At 45.1% G+C, this 19,551-nt stretch overlaps 1 long non-coding RNA gene and 1 gene segment (V, D, J or C); one reads left to right on the forward strand and one right to left on the reverse strand.

Annotated features, from left to right (window-relative positions):
- LOC140850464 (uncharacterized) overlaps nucleotides 1-18,147 on the reverse strand; it is a 45,875-nt gene extending 27,728 nt beyond the window's left edge. Inside the window, exons 1-2 of the long non-coding RNA XR_012133336.1 lie at nucleotides 18,049-18,147; nucleotides 17,617-17,824 (exon numbers count right to left, since the gene is read on the reverse strand). This is a non-coding gene — a long non-coding RNA (uncharacterized lncRNA). The remainder of the gene's footprint in view (nucleotides 1-17,616; nucleotides 17,825-18,048) is intronic.
- Nucleotides 1-19,551, forward strand: part of LOC118971267 (immunoglobulin kappa variable 2-28-like) — a 628,396-nt gene that overhangs the window by 477,568 nt on the left and 131,277 nt on the right.

Below are 19,551 nucleotides of genomic sequence, written 5' to 3' on the forward strand. Positions count from 1 at the left end.
GCCCTGAGAGGTGGGGGCCTTGATGAAGTTACAGCGAACCCCCGGCCAGGGAGCGGTCAGCACTGTCCACATATGTGGAAAAGCCGGAGATACTGGGGTGCAGACAGGGACGGAGAGCTAGTGCCACCCAACTCTTCTCCCTCCTCAGGCAACAGCTCTCTGTGGACCACAGGCGGGGGAGGGAGGACAGTGAGGTGCACACCCCCTCAGAGGGCCCGCATTGCCAGGCACCCAAGGAAACCTACTGCGACAAGAAATGTCGACATGACACTATTATTTAAGAATCACTAGAAAGGATAAAGGACTTGTGTGAGCTTTCATCCAAAGGGCAGGATAAATGGCTGCTTCAGGCCTAATGGGCACCATGGGGGAGAGTGAAAAACCTTTGTCTGATTCTCATGATCAGGCTGGTTTAATGAACACTGAAACAACCAGGTGCTGAACCCAGTGAGGACAAGTTGAGAGAAAAAGTCCTAGGTTCTCCTGTTCCTGATTCACAGCCCCACAGCCCCAGACTCATCCCTGTGGAAAGGAGCCCCTGGGATGAGGGTCTCCACCTTGTGCAGGTGCAGGGACCCTCGACCGGCCTGAGCCCCCCAGAACTGCTTTGGGTCCTCACAGGAGAGCTGTCTACATCTTAGTGGGGACCGGGCCCCCCGGGGATTGTAAGCACAGGAGCCGCCCCCGTCAGTACCAGACGTCTGTGTATAGGCTGTGGAGGGTCACACCCACCACATCTGTGACCCCGGGCACATCCTCAGGGGCAACTCTGGGCAGGGCACGTGCCCAGGGCTCCCACCAAAGCATCACCAGGTGCGACCACAACCCGACTCCACCTGCCCCGCCGCGTCCTCCTAGGGATTTGCACCAGCCTTCTGGCTGTCCGCCACAGTGCTCATAGGCAGACAAACCAGTCCCTTCTAGGGACAGGGTCTGAGCCCTTCGGGAGGGTAGCAGGCAGCAAGTAGTCTCCTGCTACTGCGTCCAGATAAGAGAAAGTTCCCAGGGGGAGAGTTCCTCAGGGTCCGTCCAACTGCTCCCTCTTCCCTATTCAGAGCTCTCCCACTGACCACATCCTTCAAACAAAACCCCAGTCCTCGGAGAGGCCCACAGCGTCCTACACAGCGTGGCCTTTGATCTTACTTCCCCTTCTGTCCCCCTTGCACGCTCCATTTTAGCAACATTGCCTTCCTTCTTTCTCTACATGTGATCAGAGATCTGCCTCAGAAATGTGCTGTTTCCTCAAATAGGACTCTATTTCCTGGAAATATTCCTAAGGCTTATTTCTTCTCTACATTAGAACATCGATTAAGTCATATATTCTCAGAGTATCTTGCAAGACCATACATGGAAGGATTGCAGAAACAGGTCCCCATCTTTATTCCTCACCGTACCCATGCTTTAGGCTATGTCACTCTGCAGTTCCTGTCAAGAAGCAGGGGCCATTTACCTTCTTCAACAGCATTGATTGCACTGGTCTAGAATGTGGCAGTGGGACACTGTGTCACTGCGAGGCTAGGCTTCAGCAGGCTGTATGTGCTCTCTCTCTCTCTCTCTCTCTCTCTCTCTCTCTTTCTCTTTCTCAAACCCCGCCACCTACCATCGAACTTGGGAACATCTACCAGATGAGGAGACACATGAAGCCAGTCACCTAAACAGCCCCAGCTGATGGTCAGCCAGCTACAGAAATGGGAAGGAGAAGAAAGAGATGCGAGCCATTGTACATCAGCTAGCAGGGAGGTGACCTGTCAGCTAACTTCAAATACATGAGCCACCCAGCCATGGTCAATCATGCCTGGCCCATATTAACAGAACCGCTCAGTTAACCATAGGAATGACAGCAATAAAAACACTGCCATCTTAAGCAACTACACTTTTGTGGGTGGTTTATTACATGACAATAGCTAACTAATACCTCATTTGATTTTAAATGTCTCCTCTTAGTGAACAAGGTTTAGCCCTGGCTTTCTTTATTTTTCTTTGTAGCACTTACAAAGTTGTGGATTGTCTGTCTCTCCCAAATGGAGTGAAAGCAGATATTTGTGCTCTTGGCACATAACATGCACGCAAAAATCATATCGTGAAAAAATGAATGGCATGGATTCCTTAATATCAGTACTTTGATTGTATTTCTAATTACTGGGAGAAGATCTCATATAGACTAGTGTTCAGAGGAGACTGGTGAGGTTTGCAGCAATCATTCCTGGAGCTCAATTTCATTATTTCACAAGAAGATGAAGGAACAACACTGGAATGACTAGTGTCTTCCACTTTTAAACTGAAATGGGCAAGTTAAGTATCTGTTACCCAAGGAATTCAATTTACAGCATGCTTAGAGCCACGATTTCCTTCACTCACAAATTCAACAGATGTCTTTAAGGGAAAGTTGAGAAATTTTGAGAAAAGGCAATGAGGAACAATACCAGATCTTTCTAGAATGACAGCTGAAAGAATTAGATAATCACCTTGTAAGAATGAGTACAATGGAGAGTAATGGACCTAAGAGCAAAGGGTGGTACAAAAGGGGACAGAGTGGGAGAACAGCTGCAGTGACAGTGGCCAGAAAGGCTTGGCTGGAAAACAGGGTCCATGGAAAGAAAACTCAAGAGAGGGCAGCGGCATGTTACATGGAAGGTTTTGAATAGGAGAGGCCAAGGGTTTGCTATCGGGGAGGTCCATAGTTAGGGAGTGATTGCACATATAGAAGGAAGTCAGTGAAAATGAGGAATTAAAACAGAAATGTGCCAGTCAAGGAGGAACAGGGAAGAGAGAATTGTTTCACCAGGTGTACAATTCATGGGACACGCTGAGAGAGGGTGCCCGAACTTCCTGGCTGACTCAGGGGACCTGTCCATTGGGAACATGCAGGTCCCTACAACACAACTCCTGGTAGCATCTCTAAGATATCTTTAAACCATTGTCCTTCAATGATCTTCCACAAAAAGGAATCCAGAATAATCCAAGTTGCTTAATTTTCTTCTGGGCTCTACCAACTGCCAGGAATAAGTCAAGAGGTGTGAACTCTCAGGCTCATAGAGGGATGTGTGCATTCAAAGCTGTGCGGGGAGGAAGCAGCTGGCCCAGCAGGGATGCACTGGCCCGCGGCCCTGGGGTTTGTGTTCGAGGCTGAAGCACTGTGGGAGGATAGCTGTTACCCTGCATGCAGTAATAAGATGCCAAATCCTCAGCCTGGGCACTGCTGATGGTGAAAGTGAAATCTGTCCCAGACCCACTGCCACTGAACCGGTCGGGGACCCCAGATTCCCGGGTGGATGCATAGTAGATGAGCAGTTTTGGAGCCTGCCCAGGCTTCTGCTGGTACCAGTCTACGTAGCTGCTAACACTCTGACTGGCCCTGCAATTAATGGTGACCCTCTGTCCTGGAGACACAGCCAAGGAAGCTGGAGACTGGGTCATCACGATGTCCCCACAGGCACCTGCAATCACAGATGGATAAGGATGACACACACACACACCACTTTATGCTACACACCTTGAAATATGCCCTTTTAAAAATACGCTTTCTCATGGCATTACACGTCAATACAAAATTGGGCCTGTTTTGGAAATAGCCAGTATTTCTCACTGTATCTTCAAATACTTTGACTCTAAGAAAATATTAATTGCTCCAAAGGATTGTGGCGCTTGTGAATTTCTCACCTGTGACCCAGAGCAACAAGAATGTGAGAACCTGCGTCTGTGACACCATCTTGCTGCCCCTGCCTGCCTGCTGCAGCTCAGCTCCCATGGCAAAGGCTCCTTTTATAAACCCTGAGCAGCTGCTCTGGGCCTGGAGGGGTCTATGCAAAGCAGTTAGCAGAGAAGTGAGTTTCATAAGTCGTGGGCTGTGAAAGTCTCCACTGTAAACCACGAGCCAAACACGCAGTCACTGAGGTGTAGTCGGGTGACGAGAGAGACACAGAGCTCAACACAGACGCTCTCAGATTAGTGTGAGAGGCTCTAAAACTACAAACAGCTTGAAGATCTAATGAAGAGCTTCTATTCAAATCCAAAATGTCTTTAAATGGGTTCAGTTTCCAGAAATGATAGGCTAGGTTCTTCCTATGAGCAATCCTAGTGAAATCATAAAACATGTGGGGTTAAATGGAAGGAGGGAGGGAGGGAAGGAGGGAGAGAGACACGGAAGGAGAAGGGAAGGGAAGGGGCAAAAAAGAAAATGGGGAACTTTGGGCCAGTTCTTTGTTAAATCTATGACCAGAAAATGCTGGAACACTGAAGCCACTTTTATCCTAAATTCAATGTAAAACTGCTAACACTTAAGCTTGTGTTTCAAGGCCAGAACAATAGAAGATGGGCCCTGAATTTCCTCTTTTGAGGAGACATTTGGGCCTAATTTGATCTGGGGGCCTGAGGGACTCTAATCTCTAAGTAAATGAACCAAAGAGAAACCCAGACCCTACCCTTCCCACAACCACAGGGTACAGAACAGAGGGCTGTAAGTTTGCTGAGGAAAAAATTCAAACAAGATTCTGGGGGGAAGTTTTGGCTGAAAACCAATCCTTGCAAGGATTTCTACTCCATTTATGCAAGGTTACTACGAGCCTGACAGTCTCCACTCTTGAAATTTAGGTTAAGAACTTCCTACTGGTGAACCTAGAGGCCATTATGCTGAGTGAAATAAGTCAGAGAAAGATACATACCATGTGACTTCACTTATATGTGGGATCTAACAAGTAGAATCAACAAAACACACACACAAACAGGGTCATCAGGACAGAGAGAGAACAAACAGGAGTGAGGGGGATGAGTGAGACAGGTGACAGGGATAAAAAGGTGCAAACTTCCAGTTATAAGATCATTCATGAGATGAAAGTCTAGCATAAGGAATATAGTCAATAATCCTATAATATCTTTGTACTTTAACTACACTTCTTATGGTAAGTTCTTTGTACATGGGCATAATTGCCACTATTTCATACACCAGATACTAATACATCAACTAGATTTCAACTGAAAAGAAACTCCTGTCTTATGGGAGTGTTGTGACAACTAACTGATCCAAGATATGTAAGGCACTTAGCAAAGACTGCTTTGACCTCAAGTAAAGAATCAACAAACTTTAGCTAGTATCATTGTTTTCACAGTGATTATTTGATGGTACCGCAAAGTGGTTCGTATTGGGAAATACTGTACTGTTTCACGAGCTGAGGGCTGACTTAATTAGTGGCAAACCTAATACATTCTCTCTCTCTCCTTTCATCTGTGTCTTGTTTATCCATTTGCACAGAGTCCAAATGTCATGGTAACAGAATGTATCCTCATAGTTTTGCTCCAAGAAAATTCACTCTTCAATTATTTTCTTTCTGATTTTCAATAGTGTTTATTTATTTGAATCCCTGCCACTAAATACTCATGTTACCATAATTTTCTACTTTCTCCAACTTGAAAAAAAGTTGAATATTTACCTATTTTTTCTCCAACTCTCTTCACTTATTATTAATATTACTGTGTGTGGTAAGAAGACAATGTAAAATCTACCTTCTTCATGAACTTTAAAATATACAATAACATATCAGGTTTTTTTAATATGTCCCTTTGTTGTGCTTGTTGGTGGACACTTAACATGAGCTCTACCCTCTTAACAAACCTCTAAGTGCAGAAGACCTTACTGTTAGCTATAAGCACTGTGCTGTACAGATCTCTGCAATTTACATATGTTGTATAAGTGTAACTTTATACCCATTTAGCAACAATTCCACATATCCCCCTCCTGCTCCCCTAATAACCACTAACTTATTGTCTATTTCTGTACATTTCATTATTTTAGATGCCTCAAATAAAAGGAATTAAGCACTGTTTGCCCTTTGGTGACTAATTTTAAGTAGCATGGTGTCTTCCAGGTCCATCCATTTTTAGCAAATGGTAAGATTTCCTTCATTTTTAAGGTTGAATACTATTCCCTTGTATGTATACACCACATTCTCTTCATGCATTCACCTGTCAGTGGACACCATAGTTCTTTCCATATCTTAACTGTTGTTAATAATACCACAGTGAGCAGAAAATGCAAAAATCTCTTCAGAACCCTGATTTCAAATCATTTGGATATATACCCAGAAGTAACATTGCTGGGTCGTGTGTTAGTACTATTTCTAGTTTTTTTAGGAACTCCATTCTATTGTCCATAAGAGCTGCACAAATAGACATTCCTGCCAACAGTTTTCAAGGGTTCCAATTTCTCTACATCCTCACCAACACTTATAAACTTTTGTTTTGTTTTTTGCTATTAGCCAGCCTAATAGGTGTGAAGTCTTTGTGATTTGCATTTCCCTAATGATGAAAGATGTTGAGCATTTTCCCATATATTTGTTGGCTGTTTGTATGTCTTCATTGGAGAAATGCCTATTCAAGTCTTTTGCCTATTTGTGAATCAGGTTATCTGTTGCTTTTGTTATTGAGATTTTCTTATGTATTTTGGATATTAATCCTTATCAGACATATGGTTTGCAAATTTTTTCTCCCATTGCATAGGTCGCCTTTATACTCTGTTGATTGTTTCTCTTGCTGAGTACAGGCTTTCTAAGTTTGATGCAGTCCCAGTGGCCTATTTTTGCATTTGTTGACTGTATTTTTGGTGTCATATCCAAGAATCCAATACTAAGACCAATGTTATGAATCTTTCTCCCTGTGTTTTCTTCTAAGAGTTTTGCAGTTTAATTCTTACATTGATTTTTGAATTGAATTTGGTGTATGGTGTAAAATAAGGGTTTCATTTACAGTATTCCAGTGTCACTCTATTACATGTGGATATCCATTGGATTGACACCATTTATTAAAGAGATTATCTTTCTCTATTCTGTATTCTTGGCACCTTTGTCAGCAATCATTTCACCATATATCCATCAGTTTATTTCTGGGATTTTTATTTCACTCCATTTATACATATACATACTTATATGTTCTTATACTAGTAACTTCTAGTGTTCTAGAAATTCTAAAGATTCCACCAAAAACCAAACTGTTAGAACTAAACAAAGCAAAGTTGCAGGATACAAAATAAATACTCAAAAGTGAGTTGCATTTTTATACAGAAATTACACCACTTTTCTCTTCTATTCTTTATGTATGTAGCTTTTAATTTAAAACATTTGACATGAAACATTCCAGTAAAATGGACACTCCAAAGAGATTCTCCATGGTATTATATGGCTTCAATTTGTTCTCTGTTATACATCTTATAGAGTTACAGATTCACCTCACTGTAACCGGAGAAAGCAATAAAGAAAACTCCTTTTTCTGATGGAAACAACAACAGCAAGGAAAAGGTCCCAGGGCAATATCCAGAGTCAGCAGGAGCAATGTCAGTATACACTGCAGTCTTGAGCTCATGAGCAGTGTTCCAGGCACATCACTGGATGAGTTCAGCAGCATTCATCCAGGGTACATTTCCCAGCTACAAAGCCCCACGCCTTCCCTTCAGCCTTTCCAGTATCTCTAAAAATTACCTGGTGTAACAAAATTCCTCTGCAATATATTTCTTGACTAAGAGTTGGTGGAAGCAATGGATTCCAGTAAGATGAACTAGTTTCCATTTCATTCCTGGGCCACCTGAGTAGTTACGCAGGTGGTGGGGCTGTTATGGGGAAGGCTGAGCTGTCACGTCCCAGGAGCTTCCTGCTGGCAGAGCCCCACCAAAAGCAACAGAGCAGCAAGTGTTCAGAAGCCCCAGGTCTGGTGCCACCCACGCCCCTCCCCACTGTCCTCAGGGAAACTTGGTGTTTGGGGCTCCCACCCTGGGAGAGGCTTTCATGCTCTGCTGATGACCATGAATTTGAGCATCATCTGCTACCCCAGGACTCACAGTGAGGATGAAATGTGCCCCAGGCCAATGCTCACAGCAGTGACTGGAGACCCAGAGATATTCTGAGATGCTAAATGAATCAAGAGTTTAGAATTTGTTTCTTAGTTGCCAGTTCATACAGAGATTGTGGACCTGTTGGTGGGTTTGACTGCACAGACATGTGCTAGCGGCTCCCCCTCCTGGACAGATAGTCAAAGGGAAGATGAACGAAGCTCATACTCCACCTTAGAGCTCAAGTCAGAACAGCACACCAGTCAAGTGAAAATACTAGTGTGCTCAGAAAAGCCACATGTAGCATGGAAAGAGTCTCCTGGGAAGGGGTCTCACTTTTAAGTGCCCAGCAGCCTCGAAAGGGCATGCTCCCACTTCAAATAAACTCATACAAATAAACATACACACACACACACACACACACACACACACACACACACACACATCCAATTCAACTACCAAGAAATCTGGAAATATGAGGTATGTCAAAGGAAAACTAGAGCTTCACAGTAGTCAAGGTGGTAAAAGCAAATTTTATTTAAGAGCTCTTATTTGCAATAAGAGCAAATAGGTTTTTGGTTATAGGTGCAATTAATTCTGAAAACAGCATGAGAAAGTGGGAATTTATAGCCAAGGATAAGTTTGGGGGTCAGTGAATGGACAATTATTAAGAGGAAACACTAGGATGAAGGGGTTCTGGCTCATCCTGAAGACATCCCAGGCTGATCAGACATCACCCGGAGGATGGGGAGGGTGAGGAACCTGATTAGTTATTTAGGGTGATCAGATATGCAGTGTCTGGGTCTCTTGCTCAACTGACTTAGCAGAATTCTTGGTAAATCTGGATTCTACAAGGAAGTGTATATGTGGACCTAGGAGAAGTTTCAGAAGTCTGAATCAAGTTCAGTGAAGCAAAGAGTGTTTGCCAACTGTCTTCCCACTCTTCCATTGTGCTTCACTCTTACCTGGAATGCAGGGCAGAGGGAGGAAGAGCAGCTCAGCACCTTGCCTCTCAGCCAAGAGCAGGGTGGCTTTAAGGCCTTTAAAAGCATCCTTTAAAGATACTCTTAGCTCTCAACACTACAACCTGGGGACAAAATGCAAAGATCCTTTTCTGTGCATATCTCTGTGTGTGTCTTTGCTCTCATTCTCCTTTGAAGGGTGCCCTCAATCGCAGTCCTATATCATTTCACTTTTCTCTTTAAGGTTTAAAATTTCAACTCCCAGCATGTTTTCTTTCCAGTTCCCTGAATGCATCTCCCAGAATATCCAATCCAAAGGACATACATATATTCTATTAATTTCTAATTTCTATCAATTTTAATTTCATGTATTCTAAATATCAATTCAATTGATAATTAAATTGACTGAATTGCCTAAAATTTTGAGACCTTAAATCTTAACTCTAGAAATGATTTTCCCATAAAATCATTTACAGAAAACATGTCCTGAGAAGATTGCCTCTCTCTACATACCTTCTCTTGAAGCAGGCAGTAGAAAGACAGAGATTGGAGCACAGGTTGGAAACTGGAGGAATATTACTCACCAATAAAATTGGAAAAACCTTAAAAAATATACCTAGTGAGGGGAGTCAGATACAAAACACCACATAGTGCATGATCCTGTTCATAAGACATTTCTAGAAAATGAGAAATTACATGTCCAGAAAGTAGATCAGTTTTTTTCTGGGGCTGATTGTGGGAGCAGTAATTAATTATAAATAGGACCAAGGAAATATTTTTGATGATGGAAGTATTCTGAAGATGAATTTTGATGGTAGATGTAAAAACTGTATATATTTATTCAAATTTATTGAATAGTACACTTAAGATTGGTGAATATTATGACATGCAAATTATGCTTTTGATTCAACCACTCAAAAAAAATGGATCAAATTGCAGTACTGAAAGAGAAGAGCTTCATTACATTAGGCTCTGAAAATATGGGTTAGGCATGTATTATCCACCCAAACAATAATCAGCTTTACATCAGAGAGGGGATTCCGTCTACCCACAGAAAACAGTGACTAGGAGTAGTGGGAATCTCACCAGGCAATTTATCAACAAATACTAGACTTCAGTAAATCTTGTCTTCCTGTTCCCTTAATTGTAATACAGACAAATAAACAAACAAAAAAATTGAAATGATGCTAAAACCTTCAGAGGAAAGGCCCTTCCTACTGTGTTTAACAAAATGTCCCTCTGTATAGTGGACATTGGCACGCTTTCTGTAAAGGACCAGACAATAACTTCATGAGATTTTGTGGGCCACATGGTCCTTGTTGCACGTACATGACCCTTCCATTACAGTGCAGAAGCAATCATAGATGATATGTAAATTACTGAGCATGGCTGTCCTCCAATAAAGCTTTATTTACATTCCAAGACTGTTCAAGGTGGGAAAGAATAGTTTTTTGAACAAGTGGTGCTGGGACATCCTCACAAGTGGAGAAAGGTCTGCAAATCATATATCTGATAAGGTTCTAATATTTAGAACATATTAAAGCTTTACAAGTTGACAATAAAAAGACAAATAATCCAATTTAAAATGAGCAAAGAATTGGAACAGACATTTCTGAAAAGAAAATATACAGATGCAATAAGCCCATGAAAGGGTGCTCAACATTATCAGTCATCAGGGAAAGGCAAATCAACACCATTTCACACACATTAGAATGGCTGAACTCAAAGAGGCAAACAATTATAAAAGTTGGTGAGCATGGGAAGGGACTGCACATCATGCATTGCTGGTGCTAAAGGAAAATAGCACAGTCCCTCTGGAAACCAGCTGGGTGGTGCCTCTGAAAGTTAAACATCGAGTTACCATGTGACTTGTTAATTCTGCTTTTAGATCCATACACAAGAGGAACGAAACATATCCATATAAAGACTTTATAATGAATGATCATAGCAGCATTATTCAAAATAGATCAGAAGTAGAAACAACCCAAATGTCCCTCAAATGATGAATGGAAAAACAGAGTGTAATATATCCACACGGCAGAACAGCATTCAGCCAGAACAAGAAATGAAGCACTGACACAGGTCACAACATGGAAGAACTTTGACAGTATTATGTAAAGGAGAAGAAGGGGTCATAAAATATTACATATTCCATGATTCCATTATATGAAAGGTCCAGGATAGGTCAATCCGTGGAGACAAAAGTACATGTGTGGTGCCTGGAGCTGGGGGAGTAATGGGGACACAGAGTGCGATCCAGCTAAAGGTGAAGGTTTCTTTTCAAGGTGATGAAAATGTTCTGCAACTACTGTGGGGAAAGGTGCACACACCTGCGAACACACAAAACCACTGAAATATATACCTTGAATTGTATGGCAGGAGAAATATATACAAATGAAGCTGTTTAGAATAATACACAGCCACAGGCCAGATTTGGCCCATGGACTGTGATTTGTTCTCCCTTGTGCAAGAACAACACTTCAAAGAATTTTCCTGAAAATCACTGATACCACAGGGTGTGCTCAGAAGATGGGGACCGTAGTTCGCAGGGGTGGGCAGCCAGGGCTGTGCAGCTGAGGACCCACTGCTGTGGAGAGAGGGAAGTGAGCAGAGAAAGAGGGCGGGTGGGCTGGAGGCTGGGGAGTGACGGGTGGTGATGTGTGAACAGAGGGACAGGGTTCTGAGTGGACCATAGGGCTTTCCTCACTCCTGAGGCTATGGTGAGAAAACAGCTCTGGGAGGGACGTGCTGAGGGTCTCACGGCCCTTTGGCAGGTGGGGCTGAGCTGACAGGAGGCCAAGGAGGAGACACCAGTGGGCAGAGCAGGCACGGCAGTGAGTCCTTCCCCCATCTGCCCTTGGGAGCAGGTCTGCTCAGGGCCTCTCCAGCCCAGGGGGACACTCTCCCTCTGCCTGCTCCCGTCCGTCCCTCCTCCCTCTCTTGGTGCAGACGCTTTGTCTAGGAACACACAGCTAGTGACCAAGAAGCAAGGGACACCCAGGGAGGCCTTGGAGCATCCTGAGGAATATCAAGTTCAGTCTGCCCTTCATGATTTACCCAGGAGTCCTACAGTGGCACCTAGTAGATGGCAGGGGTGGGTGGTGGACTGTGAATCACGTTCTCCTCCGACTTGTGTGTCCACCTTGAGTCTCCTGCATCCCCACTGCCTGGACCTGCCAAGCTCGGCCCTGCCCCTGGGCCTTTGTCCTGCACCCTCCCTCTGCTGGACACTGACACATGCCAGCCAGTGGCCTGCTGACAGCTCTGCAGAGAGGTCCTCTCCGAACGCCTGCTCCATGAAGCCCTTGTTCACACCCACCCGGTGAGGGCATTGCCTGGTCGGATCTCCCTCATAGCACATATCGCTGACAGTGATCAATTTCTCCTGCTTCTGTTTCATTGTTGGTGACTCCCCAGGAGAATGTGGATGTGAAGACAGCAGTATTGTGTCTGCTCACTATTGTCTAAGACTTTGACTGGTGGGAATAAATCAATGCATCCATGGGGAGGGCTGAACACCCTGATATACCCCAGACAAACTTGATAACAGGAAACTGAATTATGAGCTTCTTTTACCCCCTATCAATAATTACTTCAGATGAATACCCCACCCTCAACACACAGTAGTACCAAGGATACTACGGACAGTGTGCAGGTCACCACAGCCTGCTGTCAGCCATCTTACACCTTAGAACCACCCCAATGTCACCTGAAGAGCCCGAGGAGGGGTTAGATGATGCCCACGGCACCTGTCCTCTCACCTGCAGTTTGAAGGTCTCTGAACCACCTCAGGGCAAATCCAGAAGTGGCTGAACGCTTCTTGGTCCTCTGGGTAGTAACGGGGCCTCTTCTTGGTCATCTTGAGCCTCCGGGAAGGTCTGCTTTCTAGTGCAGGTGCCAGAGAAAGAGTCCCCATGACAGCCTGGGCCCGACGTACCTGGGAAGCCCTGACTCTTTCCCTTGCTGCTCACCCGGAAGTCCACACCTGCCTCAGGAGGACAAGACGACACTGTTTACTCAGCAGCAATTGCCATTTTCTGCAGTGATAAAAAAATTTGGAAGAAGCCCGAGGACACACACCTGCCTGACATCCATCACTCCCCCCATCCTCGGGGCCCCCTTCCTCCTGGTCCTGTGCTGGGGGCAACCTCTGGGGTCCGAGGACTCCTGATCCACGGGGCTGCAGGGAAAGAGGGCCCCACATGACCACGGGAGGGATGTGCTTCAGGAGTTACCCGGAGAGGTTATTTAAGCAGTAATGACAGCTGCCCAAACCGGGATCTCTCCATACATATTTCAGAAGCTGTGCAGATCACCAGAAAAAGAAAAAATACTACCACATAAAACCTATCTCGTTAGCATGAGTACACCATAAACTACCCCCACTAAGCCAGCAAAAAGTAGAAAAATAGCACCCATTCCATCACTAGAGCCACAGGTCGGTGCAGAAAACCAGCTATGACCACAAAAACTGTACAGAGCAGTACAGAAAACTAATCTTAAATCACGTGTAAGAGAAAATCCACTTTTCATGAAAAATACTGAGGAGCCCTGGCATCACAGAGCAGGGGCGCAGCAGGACAGGCTCGATCAAGTGCCCAGGACGCAGGGAGGCAGCAGGGAAAGGCGGCATTTTCAGGGAAGTGGAGCATGAACAGGAGGGAAAGGCACGCTCTGGAGTCTGGGCAGTGATGGGACAAAGGAGAGCAAGGAAGTTTAAGATCCTGCAAAAACAAAAAGATTCAGAACACCAATTCCCAGGCCAGCCCATGGGTTGTACCAGTTCATTTTCTAAATTGTGAATTGACCCTATGGCAATGTAAGAGAACGTTATTTTTTATTAGGTAATTATTTGGGGCTTGCATGCCTAGAACTTACCTTCCAGACATTCAGGGGAGGAAAATGCATATCTATATGGAGAAGGAATAAGAGAACAAATGTGCAAAATGTTAAAACTTCTGGGAGCTGAGGGAAGGGATTAAGAGGGTCTTCATTCTTTGTGCAATTTCCTGAAAGCTTGCCATTCATTTCAAATAGATAGAACAAAACTCTCCTCAGAGCCCACTGACTGTAGCAGCCACGCTCCCCCTGGGGCTGCAGGGACAGGGGGGTAAGTGACATGTTCCCGCACCACCAGCCCTGCTCCTTCTTGTGCCTTTGATATATTGATGGGGTCAGGAACTCAGAAGTCCAGGAAGAACTCTGCTGACTTCCCTTGAGGTCTCTTTCAGGAAACTGAGTCAATACGATGCATCAAGCCTCAGTTTGCTTATGTCCTGGCACCATAAACCAAACACCTAGGGGAAAGGACAAGCCCCTGTGAACCCAAGCACACAGGTCAAGAGTGAATCCTTTATCTGTCACTCAAATGCTTCCTCTCTCAGGAGCAAATACTTTGTGTTCTCCAAAACCCTCCCAACGGGCTCCCGGTAACGTTGCCCAAACAGGAGCTCACTGGGCAGCACGTGATCTCTCAGTTGTTTGTCCTTTGTCTCCCTCTGGCTGACTTTCCTCAGGGAGAGGCCCAGTAGCCATGGCAACCCAGAAGCCAGCAGGCCTCTCCTGAGCCCCCACATCCCACAGGGCCAGGCCTTGCATTTTGATGCCTCATGTTGGAGTCCACAACAACATAAACCATTTATTAGTCACATGGGTTCCTTCCTCCTTTCTTATCTGGATCAGCACAAATATCATTTACTGTATTGTATTTTCCAAATTATACTAATATAACTAATTTATTTCTCTGCCTAACCCTCATCCTGGCCCTTCTATCCACCAAAAAATAAATTCAACTTCTGATCAATTTTGTTAACAACTGAGAGAAGATAAATTCAATGACAGTAAGAAAACAGGATGTATGCTAGACAGTGATTGGGTGAGGCTTTGGTATTAGATAAAGGAGCAGAAAAAGGCAGAAATCACTATAAATAAGTACAAATGGAAGTACCATATGATCCATTAATTTCACTTCTGCATTTATTTTCTAAGGAAATGCATACAAGAGTTTAAAATGATACATGCATTCCCATGTTAATTGCAGTATTATTCACAATAGCCACCAGTCCACCGATGAATGAATAAAGTAGCTGTGTACATATACACAGTGGAATACCATTCAGCTGTGAGAAAGAAAGAAATCCTGCCATTTGGCACAACATGGATGGATCTTGAGGGCATTATGCCCAGTGAGGTAAGTCAGACAGACAAAGACAAGTACTCTAGTATCTCACTTATATGTGGAATCTTAAAAAGCTGAAGTCACGAAAACAAAGGCAAGAATGGTAGTTACAAGAGGCTAGGGGGTTGGGAGATTGGGGATTAATAATTAAGGTTAAAACCTTGAAACTACTAGATAAATAGGCCCTGGAGAGCTAATGCACAGCTTAGTGATTATAATAAAAAATACTGTTGACTTCAAAGGTGTAAACTTCAAAGTTGCTAAGAAACTAGATCTTAAATTATTTTCACCACAAAAAAGAAATGATAATTTGGGAACCTGATACAGATGTTAGCTAGGTATGGTGCTAATCATTTTGCAACATAAAAAAGTACCAAGTCAACATACTGCACACCTTGAACTTCCACAGTGTTATATGTCAAATAAGACAGGAACTGGATAAACTGAGATCACATGTCCAGAGGGTTGATTTCCCTCGTGGTTGATGTGGGATCTTCACAAACACAGGCCAGAAACAGGGCTCAGGTTAAGAATAACATTGAACAATTGGAAATATTCCACTGGGAGAGAGTGTCACCTGATCCAAACCAGCCCACCTAAGGGCTTACAAGTGGCTTAGGACATGGACTAGTATAAACATGTCAAACAGGAATAATGGAGATTAACTAATAATCAGGCTTTCTCACATAGAAATTCAACCACCAAATCCAGTAGGCCATTTAAAATCAGGTTCTAGTAGAAACAGGAGCTGAAAGGCAGAGGAAAGTCAGGAGGCAGATGCCAGTGTATTTGAGGACATGATGCAGATGCAGTGCGTTTGAGATAGGTGTGGAGGGGCTGGTGAGTGGAGCTAAAAGAGGGAGTGGAGCTAAAAGAGGGAGTGGGAGAGGGTCAGCCCCGGGCTCAGGAGGGGCAGAGGCCACTGTCTACTCTGCAGAGGAGGTGACAACACAGCCTCACCTCCAGGGCTGCCTCCCATGAGGAACCAACTTCCTGTTCCCAAGACCTCCCTTCTCCATGGGCCTGAGAGAGAGAGACTGACTCAAGGTCCGCTGTCACATGGGCCCCAAACTGAGTGCACTCCTCCTGGCACCTGGCATGGGACAGGACACTGGGACCATCTCAGCCCTGTTTCTGGAAGAGATTCCAAGATGAGACACGCTCCCAATGCTTCTGAAAACTACTTTTTGACACTGACTTTTATAAAGAATCACCACATGGTGGTCAACAAACAGAAATTTGGAAAAGCCCTTTAAGGATCTGTTACTGAGTCCCACCTTCCACCTTCCAGATGCCTTAGAGAAAATCATGCTTTTCCAGAAGGATGGGGGCACTTTCGGGGGCTGTACATCTGCTTCTGGCCTGAGGAAACCAAAGCTGAGGCTGGGGTGAGGTGCTGCTCTGGGAGGTGAGGGTGCAGCCCTGAGAGGTGGGGGCCTTCATGAAGTTACAGCACCTCCAGCCCGGGGAGCAGTGAGCACTGTCCACACACCTGTAAAAGCCAGAGATACTGGGGTGCAGACACAAACGGAGAGCTGCTGCCACCCAACTCTTCTCCCTCCTCAGGCAACAGCTCTCTGTGGACCGCAGGTGGGGGAGGGAGGACAGTGAGGTGCTCACCCCCTCAGAGGGCCCGCATTGCCAGGCACCTAGGAAACCAACTGTGACAGGAAATGTAGACATGGCACTATTATTTAAGAATTACTACAAAGGATGAAGGATTTGCCTGAGATTTCATCCAAAGGGCAGCCGAAATGGCCACTCCAGGCCAAATGGGCACCATGGGGGAGAATGAAATTCCTTTGTCTGATTCTCATGATCAGGCTGGTTTAATGAACACCTGAACAGCCAAGGGCTAAATCCACTGAGGATAACTTGAGAGAAAAAGTCCTATGTTCTCCTGTTCCTGGGTCACAGCCCCACACCCCCTGACTGATCCCTGTGGAAAGGAGCATCTGGGATGAGGGGCTCCACCTGGTGCAGGCGCAGAGATCCAGCCTGAGCCTCCCAGAACTGCTCTGGGTCCTCACAGGAGAGCTGCCTGCACATCACAGGGACCTGGGCCCTCCGGGAATAATGAGCACAGGAGCGAGCCCCTCAGGACCAGACGTCAGTCTATGTGCCATGGGGGGTCACAGCCACCACATCTGTGACTCCGGGCACATCATCAGGGGCAACACTGGGCAGCGCATGCACTTGGGGTTCCTGCCAAAGCATCACCAAGTGCGACCACAACCCAACTCCACCAGACCAGCCTCATCCTCCTGGGGATTTGCACCAACCTCCTCAGGGCCCCCAACAGCCAGCCCTGTGGTCAAAGGCAGACAAATAGGTCTTTTCTAGAGACAGGGTCTGGGCCCCCGGGAGGGCAAGAGGCAGCAAGTGGTACCACCATCCCAGATCTTGGGCCCCTGCTCCTGCGTCCACGTGAGACAAAGTCCCCAGGTGGAGAGTCCCCTCAGGGCCAGACCTCCTGCTCCCTCTTCCCTATTCAGAGCTCTCCCACTGACCACATCCTTCAAACAAACCCCAGTCCTCAGAGAGGCCCACAGCGTCCTACACAGCGTGGCCTTTGATCTTACTTCCCCTGCTGTCCCCCTTGCACACTCCATTTTAGCAACATTGCCTTCCTTCTTTTTCTACATGTGAAATCTGTCCCAGACCCACTGCCACTGAACCGGTCGGGGACCCCAGATGCACGTGTGGAAGCCGAGTAGATGAGCAGTTTTGGAGCCTGCCCAGGCTTCTGCTGGTACCAGGCTACGTAGCTGCTAACACTCTGACTGGCCCTGCAGTTTATGGTGACCCTCTGTCCTGGAGACACAGCCAAGGAGGCTGGAGACTGGGTTATCACGATGTCCCCGCAGGCACCTGCAATCACAAAAGGATAAGGATGACACACACACACACTACTTTGTGCTACACACCTTGAAATACTGTATTTTAAAAATAGGCTTCCTAATGTCATTACATGCCTGCACAAAATCGAGCCTGTATTAGAAATAGCCAGTATTTCTTATTACATCTAAAAAATTTTTAACTCTAAGAAGATACTACTCACTCCAAAAGGATTGTTGCACTTGTGAATTCCTCACCTGTGACCCAGAGCAACAAGAACGTGAGGACCTGCGTTTGTGATACCATCTTGCTGCGCCTGCCCGCCTGCTGCAGCTCAGCTCCCATGGCAAAGGCCCCTTTTATAAACCCTGAGCAGCTGCTCTGGGCCTGGAGGGGTCTATGCAAAGCAATCACTGAGCAAAGAAGTGAGTTTCATAAGCTGCATATTGTGAAAGTCTCCACTGTAAACCACAAGCCAAACACGCCATCACTGAGGTGTAGTCGGGTGACAAGAAAAGACACAGAGCTCAACACAGAAGCTCTCACATTAATGTTAGATGCTCTAAAACTGCAAACAGCTTGTATCTATTTCAAATCCAAAATGTCTTTAAATGGGTTCAGTTTCCAGAAATGATAGGCGAGGTTCTTCCTATCACCAATCCTAGGGAAATCATAAAACACACTGGGGATAAAAGGAAAGAGGGTGGGAGGGAGGGAAGCAGAAGGGAAAGGAAGGGACAAAAAGAAAATGCAGATATTTGGGCCCAACTTACTCTTAAATCTACCACCAGAAAATGTTGGTTCACTGAAGCCACTTTTATCCTAAATACAATGTAAAACTTCAAACACTTAAGCTTGGGTTTCAGGACCAGAATAATAGAAGATGGGCCCAGGACGTCCCATGTGGGACCTAATTTGAGCTGGGGGACAGACGGACTCTAATCTCCAAGAAAATGAATCAAAGAGACACCAGACCCTACCCTTCCCACAACCACAGGGAACAGAAAAGAGTGCTCCAAGTTTGTCCCAGGAAAGGAGAGGACAAAAAACAAACTATTTTGGGGGGAAGTTATAGCCAAAACCAAACCTTGAAAGGATTTTTACTCCATGTATGGAAGGCTTATGTGAACCTGCCGCTCTCCACTCTTAAAATTTAGGTGAAGCCCTTCCTACTGCTGAAGCTAGAGGGCATTATGCCAAGTGAAATAAGTCAGACAGAGGACGACACACACCATGTGATTTCAACGAATGGGTGGCGGCCAGAAGGGAGGAGTGAGGGGGATGGGTGAGACAGGAGGAAGGGATCAAGAGGAACAAACTTCCAGTTATACAATCATTCATGAGACGAAAAGTCCAGCATAGGGAATATGGTCAATAACCCTGTAATATCTTTGTATGGTAACTACACTTCTTCTGGTGAGCATTTTTTACATGGGCATAATTGGCACCATTTTCTACACCAGACACTAATATGTCAACTTTCTTGCAACTAAAAAAAAATTCCTTTGTTATAGGGTTGTTGTGAGAACAAACTGATACAAGATATGTAAGGCATTCAGCAAGCACTGCTTTGACATCAAGTAAAGAGATAACAAAATTTAGCTCATATCATTATTGTCATAATGATTATTTGATGATACCATGAAGAAGTACAAATTGGGAAATACTGTATTGTTTCATGAGCTGAGGACTGACTTAATTAGTGCCAAACCCAATACATTCTCTCTCTCTCTCCTTTCATCTGTGTCTTGTTTATTTAT

Source organism: Manis javanica, chromosome 1 (genome assembly GCF_040802235.1).
Source record: "Manis javanica isolate MJ-LG chromosome 1, MJ_LKY, whole genome shotgun sequence".
Taxonomy (NCBI): Eukaryota; Metazoa; Chordata; class Mammalia; order Pholidota; family Manidae; genus Manis; species Manis javanica.